Consider the following 9909-nt stretch of genomic DNA (forward strand, 5'->3'; position numbering starts at 1 on the left):
GCCATTTTGTGGTGAAAAATATTCTTGTGTTTACTGTGGGTTTTTTTTATTGTGTTTAATGTGTTAGGTTTGTGTTGTTCTGTATTTTTGTTTTCTTAGTTTGATGGCTTTTTTGTAGTAGTTTTACAAGTAAAATAATGAGGTTAATTTGTAAAAAAGGGACATCTAATCCTTGACACCTAGGATGTTTTTGAATAGAACAGCTGAATAAGTGGCTGAAGCATTTACAAATAGAAATAGAAACAAGAACTGGAGGAGACCGAGTGTAGTGGAGGTTGACTGCCCAAAGGGTTGCCCATGTGAGCCCTGGATTTGTTTTTGCTATACTAAGTATAAGGAAATGTGGTATAGACACACATTTCGATGGAGACTGCCTCCGGAGTCACTTTGTCACTTGTGTTATTCAGAGGAAACATGCTACTCAGAAAGCTACAAGAGTTCTGTTTATAACTGGCCAGGAGAAATACAGAAGTAGCGGAATATTTAGAAGGCAACAAAAGGAGGCTCTATTGACCACACAGGGTGGCTGCTGGCAAGTTTAAGAGTAACTTGAACAGAAACCATAGTATTATCGATATTATTCTGTTACTATAACTTTTACCGTTTTATATGTTTTGTATAAATTTGGTTTAGCAGCTATTGTATTCATTTTTGTAGTAACACTGCCAAAAGGCATAATTACAACAGGTCAGTTGTGGCAGTGTGCCTCAGGGGTGACAAAGAGTTACATTGTCCCACCCCAAACCCCTTGTGAAGGGTGGCCCAGGTGCTCTGATTGGGTTTGAGTCCCTGGTGGGGGTTCTCCCTTGGTCTGTTTCTACTGGTCCGTGACCCTGAACTCCACCCTCAGGGGTGGAAACCCTCAAAAGTTCTGTCCCTCAAAAACCCCTGCTGTGCTTCTGTTTGGGGCTCCCTGTTCTCGACCTGAGTTTGTTCCCATGCTGAATAAATGGTTTCATGAACTGGAGCCCGTCTCAGTTGGTGTTCCATGCTGGTCCCCAGAATCCTGTGGCTTCCTGGACGAGATCCTGAAGTTGCTGACTGCAACAAATGGTGAGAGAATGCGTGGCATCCAGCAAAGCACCAGGAGAACAGCAGGACCCGGCTCCATGGACATTCCGTAAGTCCCCAGCTGATGGCTTGAGAGCCAGCGAGACCCCCACCTTAGAGAGGAGGACTCGAGAGTACCTGGCAGGGAGGCTGGGTTGAGTGCCTCGGGCATGGGGAAGAAAAGGGCTTACGGAGGTGGGGGAGCCGAGACCAGACGCTGGGACAAACACCTAACATCACCCAACGAGACGTATTATGGACGATATTAACAGTATGGACGATTATGGACGGTATGGCTCTTCCGGTGGACTGCTTTTTGTCTTCTGTGAAGTTCCTCATTTTTTTTTTTTTTCGTGTATACCTCCCTGTACCTTCCCCCCTCCTATGTTCCTAAAGGGCAGGACAAAGGATGAAAAAAGCCAAGATGACTCGGGGCTGCTGCTGTCTCCCCGTCACCCCAGTGTCTTTCTGCCATCCCATTCCCTGTTTTCCTGAAGGCAGGCAAGGGACGGAGAACATCCAGAGTGCTGCGGGTCTGCTGCCGTCTGCCCGCTGTTCCGTGTCCTCCTTCACCCCGTCTTTCCATATTCCCTGTTCCCGGTCCAGGAAAGTCCGTCCCGGACCCCACCCCCATCCCAAGATGGCGCCGGCCATGCGGTCTGGGATCCCTTGTTTCCCGCCTTGCTCCTTCTATTCCGGTCCCGAACCTTCCCTTCCCCCGGTAACTCCTGCTTCGCTCCCAGGCCTTTGTTCGGCTGATCCACCCCTGGGGGCTCTGCCTTTTCCATCGTGGGCAACACCCCCTCTGGAGAAATCGAAACTGTAACCGAGCTCCCAAAGCCAGTGCTTCACCGAGATCATCTAAAGAGGCGACGCCCACATGGGAGTCGAGCCGAAGCTGGAGATAGAAGAATTCTGCCCCTCGTGAGAGGAGATCTAAGAGTTGCACCCTTCCTGAAAGAGAATCCTAAAGTGGAAGAGACTGAACTAAAAACCCATTATATTTGTATTGAGTACCATCACTGTTTACTGAGATTTAAGTGTTTGTTTTTAATTTTGGGGTTTTTTGTTTGTTTGCTTAATGTGTTTTGTTATTGAGTTTTTGGTGTCCCACAAAGCAAAGTGGGTGCTCTGTGGAGGAGGCGAGATTTTAAGGTGTATGTTTGGAAAAATTTTAAGCTCCTAGTTAAAATTTGAAAAAAAAATATATTAAAAAAATAGAAAAGGAGCAGATGTGGCAGTGTGCCTCAGGGAGACAAAGAGTTACACTGTCCCACCCCAAACCCCTTGTGAAGGGTGGCCCAGGTGTTCTGATTGGGTTTGAGTCCCTGAGAGGTTCTCCTTTGGTGTGTTTCTACTGGTCCCTGACCCTGAACTCCACCCTCAAAGGTGGGGACCCTTGAGAGTTCTGTCCCTCAAAATCCCCTGCTGTGCTTCTTTTGGGGCTCTCTGTTCTTGACCTGAGTTTGTTCCCATGCTGAATAAATGGTTTCATGAACTGGAGCCCGTCTCATTGGTGTTCCATGCTGGTCCCCAGAACCCTGTGGCTTCCTGGACGAGATCCTGAGGTTGCTGACTGCAGCAGTCAGTAGTTTTGTGGTTTATGGTTTCAGCTCAAACCGAGCAAGTTTTTGAGTGAGGAGGGCATTGGGCCTCTGTAAGATGAAAAGATGGAACAGCAGACTGTGTGTACTTAAAAATACATTCAGACTCAGCAGGTCATTATTTAGCTCTCGACTAGGAACAACTTACAGTTGAGAAAGAACTTAGAAATCTCAATATACAGGGATAAAGAGGAATAATTCCCTGTTTGATGTGTGAACTGACAATTTGGCATTAGGAATCAAGGTGGCATTCAGCCTGGCTTCTCCTTCAGTGTCAGCAGTGTAAAAAGAAGTGGTATTGTATATCTAACAGGTGAAAGCTACTTTCTCCAGGTGTACCCTGGAGCTGCCAGGATATTATAATTAAGACTTAGCTCATGCTAAATGCGAAATAGTAAACTTGACCTGTTAAAAGAGCCATTTGGTCCCCGAGATTTATGATGTTTTTTGAATACAATTGGGAAAAAGTAAAAGATCAGTGTAAACAAAAGTTTGGGTGGAAATTAAAGAAACTAAGAAAGAGCAAAAACAGGTGAAATTTCTTGTTGATACAAGGGTGACATATTCAGTTTTAAAAAAAGTTTTAACTCCTGAGGAAAAAATTGTATTTTGATTAAAGGAGCCACTAGACAAGTTGAAAAAGCTTATTTTTGTGAACCACCAAAATACAAATTGGAAAAGGGATTTACTTAAACAATTAAATGCAGCAATCAGATTTGAAAAAGGGGAAATTACTCTGGCGGTAACAATGCATTTACATCAACAATGCATTTGCATAATAAGTTTACTTTTAGTTGATGTTCCCATAGAAGAAGAAATCAGTGAAGACATTATAAGCCAAGTCTATTCTGGAGTGTGAGCCACTGAGAAGACAGAAAGAGCTAAAAGTGCATCACTGGTAGAAGTAAAGCTTAAAGAGGAACAATGACTGGTAAGGAAAAAAACAAGAAATAAAACCCAAACCAATATTTTTTAAAGAATAAAAATAAGAAAGGAATTCAACCATTCAACCAAAATCCTTTGCAATAGGATTTTTTAATAGAATGTGAATCTGGTTTTAATATTTTCATATTACTGGTCCAGAAACCTGATAAAATATATATAGAATAGTCCAAAATTTAAGAGCTGTTAATAAGATTGTAGAAAATTTATATCCTGTAATAGCAAAATGGTATTAATGCCAGAACTAACTTGGTTTACTGTTCTAGATTTGAAAGATGCTTTCTTTTGCCTCCCACTCCATGAAGCCAGCCAAAAGATATTTGTCTTTGAATAAGAAAATCCTAAAAGCAAACAAAGGATCCAGCTCATTTGCACTGTGCTGCTTCGAGGATTCCCTCACCATATGTAGCAACCAGCTTGCCAAAGATCTTGAGTTTTGGGAAATGCTAGCCAGGAAGAGAAGACTGCTATAATATGTAGATGACATCCTGACTGCCACTAAGACACAAGATTCTTGCACAGCCTGGGTGGTGAGTCTCTTAAACTTTTTGGGGCACCAAAGGTACTGAGTGTCTAAGAAGAAAGCCCAGGTAATGCAGCAGGAAGTCACTTACTTGAGGTACTAAATAAGTGCAGGGCAAAGAATTCTGGGACAAGCCTGCACAGCCACAGTCTGTAAAAGATATGAGAACCTTTCTCAGAATGACCGAGTGGTGTTCCCTTTAAATCTAATTATGGAGTGCTTGTTAAACCACTGTATACACTATCAACTCTAAAACAGAAGCATTTGCAGTAGGACCAACAAGCCACACAAGTCTTTGAACAATTGAAAAAGGCCCTGATGTCAACTCCAGCTCTGAGACCCCTTGACGTAAGATCTGTTTTTTGTTTAAACAGGGAATCACCCTGAGAATATTGGCACAAGATTTAGGTCCATATCACAGAGCAGTTGCCTACATCTCCAAGTGATTGGATGTGACCGCAAAAGAATGGCCAGGATGCCTGTGTGCAGTAGCAGCAGTGGTGCTCAATGTCCCGGAAGCTCAAAAATTTACCTTGGGACAGAGAATGACTCTCTTGGTGTCTCATAAAGTGTCTGCAGTATTACAAGTTAAGGATGGGCACTGGCTTTCTCCACAGAGGTTTCTGAAGTACAAAGCCATAATGGTAAAACAGGATAATGTGGAGACTGTGCTCACTAACTGTCAATCCAGGTTCTTTTCTCAGGGGAAATGCAGGAACCATCACACAATGACTGCTTGGAAACCATTGAAGCACCATACTCAAGCTGTCTGGATCTGAAGGATGCTCCTATAGAAGATGCAGAGGACTAGCTCACAGATGGAAGCAGCTATGTCCTGAGTGGCAAAAGGCATGCAGAATACTCCATTACCACTACCCATGAGGTAATAGAGTCAGAGATATTGCCTGTCAATACCTCTTCCAAAAGGCAGACACAATTGCCTTGATCCGAGCCTTGGAATTGGCCCAAGGTAAGAACGTGAACATATACACAGATTCAAAGTACGCTTTTGGAGTTGTGTATGCTCATGGAGCAGCCTGAAAGAAAAAGGGGGCTATTGAAGTCCCAAGAGAAAAACATTAAATTGCTGGAGGCAGTACAGTTCCCAAAGAAAATAAATCAGAATTTAAAAAAAGAAACAAGGTGGCGGACACAGAGGCAAAAAAGCAACAAGGAGAGAGGTAGCTTTAATCCCAAAAAGTAAGCAAAATAAAGCTAATTACAAACTTAGAGGAAACATATAATAAAAAGAATAGGCCTGTACTCCAAAAAGAAAAGTAATCACATCTAACCATTTAATGTGGTGTGCAGTAAAGGAAGACCATAGAAAAAGCATTAGGGAACAGAAGCCCTGTATACAATATGATCTCCACCTCAAGACTAATCTCAAAAGCACCCCAAAGCCAGAAATGGGTTAAATTTCTCCTTAAAAGAGAAGGAATGAACCCAGTCAACAATAGCAAATTAATTTTTTCAAACTCCCAAGAAAAAGGGAGTTTCACTATTTATTAATGCTAACTGATACCTTTTCAGGATGGACTGAGATTTTTCCCACCAGGACTGCTAAAGCTCAAGAAGTGGTCAAGGTATTAGTCAAAGAAATAGTACCGCAATTTAGGGTTTTGGTCATCATTTCCTCAGACAGAGGACCCCATTGTTTTTTACAGGTGGTACAAGTTAACAATACTCTGGGTATGGATTGGCAATTACATACCCCATATTGTCCCCAGTTAAGTGGACAAGTAGAAAAATAAACCATCTGATCAAACACCAAATTGTAAAACATTAGCATGTGCGGGCAAAGAAATGATAACAGAATCTATGGTGTCCCTAAGGAAACCACTCAATAATATCCAGAAATATGTATTAAGAACTCATTAGATGGGCCAATACATAATGTGCAACCTAGAGATTATGTATATATAAAGTCTTTTGCAGAAAAAACTCTAGGACCACAGTGAAAAGGACCATACCAGGTGCTTCTCACCTCCTTCACCTCCATCAAGATCAGAGAAGAAGACTTCACAGTCATCACAGAAAATCAAGCAAGTACAACCTAGAAAGCTCTGTCTCTCACAATCATAGTCATAACTGGCTATAACAGATGCCAGTGCAAGACTTTCTATATACAATGTGACTAGTATTTATATTTGTCAGGGAAAAACTTTAACTTTATAGGTCTCTGTGGCAGGAGTTAAAACTCACAAGTGCAACTGTCTAGACAGGGAGAGATGTCTTAGGATGCAAATTTACATTTGTGCAAGATGAATTCTATCAAAGACCTATAAAACCCATCCAAATTAGTATGGAATGTTGTGACACATGTTTAACTAACTGTTCTGAATTTAGGCTTAAATATTTGTCTAGATACAGAACAGAGCATTTGTCACTTTGAAATCCATTTGGTTAACCAAACCCAGACAACTTTGTTTGTGTATATAAATCAAGGTTATGTATGCCTCAGAACAGCATGCTCCACTATAGTAGAGGACAAGCTCACCATAAATGAAGCATACTTCTATTTATGCATTTGTAACTTTATCAAAATTGAAGGATGTGACTTTTCTGACCAGACACCTGTTGTATCACGTCAGTATTATACCAGTATATTAGAATCTGACCATTGTCCAGGAAATATCGCCTGTGCCAATAGGAATAAATTTGACTTTAGTCAAACAATTAAAAAAAATTGTAAAGAAATTAGAAGTATAAAAAAAGAACTTTGATTATGATACAGCATGACACAGAGACCATATGGAGAGTTTTTAAAAGGTTAGAAGAAATACATCTCACTACTGGTAAGATACACTTTTTGGATAGTCACCAAAAGCAATAGACATACTTAATGCTTTAATTTACCCGACTATGATTTTACTTATTTTAGTTGGCATTCTAATTTTGTTTGTGTGGTAGGTATTAGCTCTAGCTAAAATCACTAGGGTACTTATTCATTTTTTGCCATGAGATATGGATTAGGAGAAGGGCAGAACAGGCTTAAACCTTAAAAGGAATAAAGAAACTTTATTAACAGGACTACAAGAATAAGAAACCAGAATAAAGCTTCCAGAAACTTTCCTTCTTCCTACTTTTCTTTTTTTTTTTTTTTTTTCCTAACTGACTGTGCAGAGAAAAAACCTGGGATGGTAAAGCAGTACTAACTATACAATAGTCTTTCATCAGTCCTTATAGGGAGGGGAGTTTTCTCTTGTCATGCCATGGAGACTTTTTTACAAGAAACAGTCTTTTCATGGCTTTTCATTTCTATGAATACCAGCCATGCAGCCAAAAGTTCTGCCATTGTGACATTTCCTCCCATTACCACAGCCCTTCTAGAGGTGTATCCCTGGGCCATGGACTCAAGGGGTGTTATTTTAAGGATGAGTTATTCAAAGGCAAAAGTTCTCTCTATTTGTTTATATTACCATCTTTGGGAACAGAGGTTTTTCTTCTCTTGCTGGGGGAAAGGGTCTTCATCAGCTCTCACCTCTCTTTCTGTTCAAACGTCTGATGGGATTACAGCTATGCTTCTGCTCACATCTACAGCTTGAATACTTCATCCCACCAATACTCTTTCATGAATTAAAGGAGGTATTTTAGTATATCATTGTTTATCTCCATGGCCCTACCAAAAGAATATTTCAGCCTTATTCGGCATTTCTTTATCCCTCATTCATCTGAGGCTTGACTCTTTCTTTTACTGACTTTGATGTTTTCATGTTGTCTTTACACATGTTGATTACTCTTTTCTCTCCCTGGGGGCAAAACCAGGTCTGCAGGTCTCATCTGTGCAGTGAAAGGGTTAAATCCTGCCCAGGCATGTGGATGGTTACGTGCTCTCTGCTGGGGCAGCAGCCAGAGCTGGCTGCACTCAGAGGCAGCACACTGTGGGCCTGATGGCTTCCCCTCCCCTTGCCCAGCAGTTTCTGGTGAAATTCAGCAGCAGCAGAATTTCAGCCGAGCTGGGGGCCGGCCTGGCCTGGCGGTGCTGGAAAGGGCTCGGCGGGCTCCCCGGGAAGGGCTCGGCCCCCCGGGAAAGGGCCCCAGCCACTCACCAGAACAGGACCCGGAGGGCTTCCCAGGAGAAGCCAGCGCCACAGCAGAGCCCGGCCCAGCCTGGGGTCCCTGCAGCCTCCATCCCCCACCCGGGAGCTGCTGAGCTCTGGCCCAGCCTCGCACAGGCTGCAGGGGAGCAGGGCCAGCCTCATCAAAGCTCCGCTATTTTTCAAGGCTGGAAACAAAAAGAGAGAAGTTCTTGGGCTTGGGTTTTTAAAAGGTGGTATTCACAGAGGTGGACCTAATTTTCAGTGGTGAAAAATGCTGTCAGTTCGAGAAACTGGCCAACTATTGGCCTATCTCAGACACAGAAGAAGCTCTCAGCAGCTTCTCAGATTTCAGAGAAATCACTTCTGTGGGTGTTTCTTACTTCTTTCCCCAAATATCAATCAATGTCAAACTACCACAGCCTGTTGTAACACTCATCTGGAACTGGAAGATGTTATGATGAGTAACGTCCTTGACTTCATTGTCAAGAGCATATGGCACAGTTTTAAGAGATACTCACCATACAAATTAGGTAAATAAAGAGAAATTTGTGAATTAGTAAAAGAATTTACTAACCCTCTAGAGAAAGGGGGGAATGAGTTATGAAAATTAGATAATTAAGATTTTAACAAAAATAAGAACAGCTTATGAGAAAATTCAGAGTGGAGGAGATGAAAGAGAATTTGGGATAGAGGCAGTGTAGGATTGAGTGTGCTTGGTTAGAAGCAAGCCTATGCAGGTCCTGCTCGCAAAGGGAGCACAATGTAGCCAAGAATTGCCACAATGAAATGAATGGTACAAGGATATACATAACTATATCATTCTGCTTGTCTTAAACTGTATTTGTAGAAGGAGACAAGAAGGATAGACTATTGTGGAAAACAACTGTGTCTACACCTGCAAGCAAAAGATCTGAACTGTGTCCAGAGAGAACCAGAAGAGCTGCCAACAAGACACAGTTGAAACGTTTAAGCCCGAAGAAAAAAAAGATTTCATTAAAATGACCTCAGACCCATTTCAAAAGAAGAACAGAGAGGCGTGGAACTCATTACCATATGAGACGAGAGCAGGCAGAGTCAGGCAATGCATATGTATAGGTGTATTGTGTAATCCTATGCATATGCAATACTTTGGGGAATAAATGGAGAATAAGGGGCAGTGGGGGGGCATACACGTCTTTGGGAGATGACTCTGGCATGTCGCCCATCTGTATTATAACAAAAATACCCTCCCTAACTTTAGTTTGAGAGTCCTTTGTCCATGATTTTATTGCTTCACTATGTTTTTCTGCTCCACAGATGACCCCTGTCTCACCCAGTAAAGTTCTCCACGTATCATCTCCACAGTGTCAGAAATCCACACATCAAGGCAGGATTTATAGGAAGAAGATAATACGTTGTATTAGACCATTTGATGGAATTGAAAAAAATCAAAGTTTTGAGCTTTTAAAGTGCTCTCAAAGCACTTGAGGGTTGTTTTATTTAGTTTTGGCTTGTTTTCACCCAAAAAAGAGGACAAGGATGTCTGGATCATGTGTTCATATCTGCTTTGTTTAACTTCTAGATATCTAACTTTAAAGGAAGTACTTACACTCTTTTTGCCTTTAATGGTTTTTGGGGAAGTGGGTAGTGTTAATTGACCTTTTCCATGAGTTGAGGACTGTAGCATGTAGCTGTAGTATGGGGTGTTCAGAGGTGGAAATAGTAAATATGAGCAGAAGAGCCTATGGACATCATAGCTAAATTGATA

The 9909-nt window shown here is 41.8% G+C and overlaps 2 long non-coding RNA genes across 2 annotated transcripts; both read left to right on the forward strand.

Moving 5' to 3' along the window:
• Positions 1-808: 808 nt before the first annotated feature.
• Positions 809-2553, forward strand: LOC111941967 (uncharacterized). Its single transcript, XR_002870365.2, has 2 exons — positions 809-1120; positions 1794-2553. It is a non-coding gene; the product is annotated as an uncharacterized LOC111941967 (long non-coding RNA).
• Positions 2554-3434: 881 nt separating this feature from the next.
• LOC147654991 (uncharacterized) lies at positions 3435-9657 on the forward strand. Its single transcript, XR_015281248.1, has 2 exons — positions 3435-3585; positions 3863-9657. It is a non-coding gene; the product is annotated as an uncharacterized LOC147654991 (long non-coding RNA).
• Positions 9658-9909: the final 252 nt, after the last annotated feature.

Source organism: Cyanistes caeruleus, chromosome 2 (assembly GCF_971803275.1).
Source record: "Cyanistes caeruleus chromosome 2, bCyaCae1.hap1.1, whole genome shotgun sequence".
In the NCBI taxonomy this organism is placed as follows: domain Eukaryota; kingdom Metazoa; phylum Chordata; class Aves; order Passeriformes; family Paridae; genus Cyanistes; species Cyanistes caeruleus.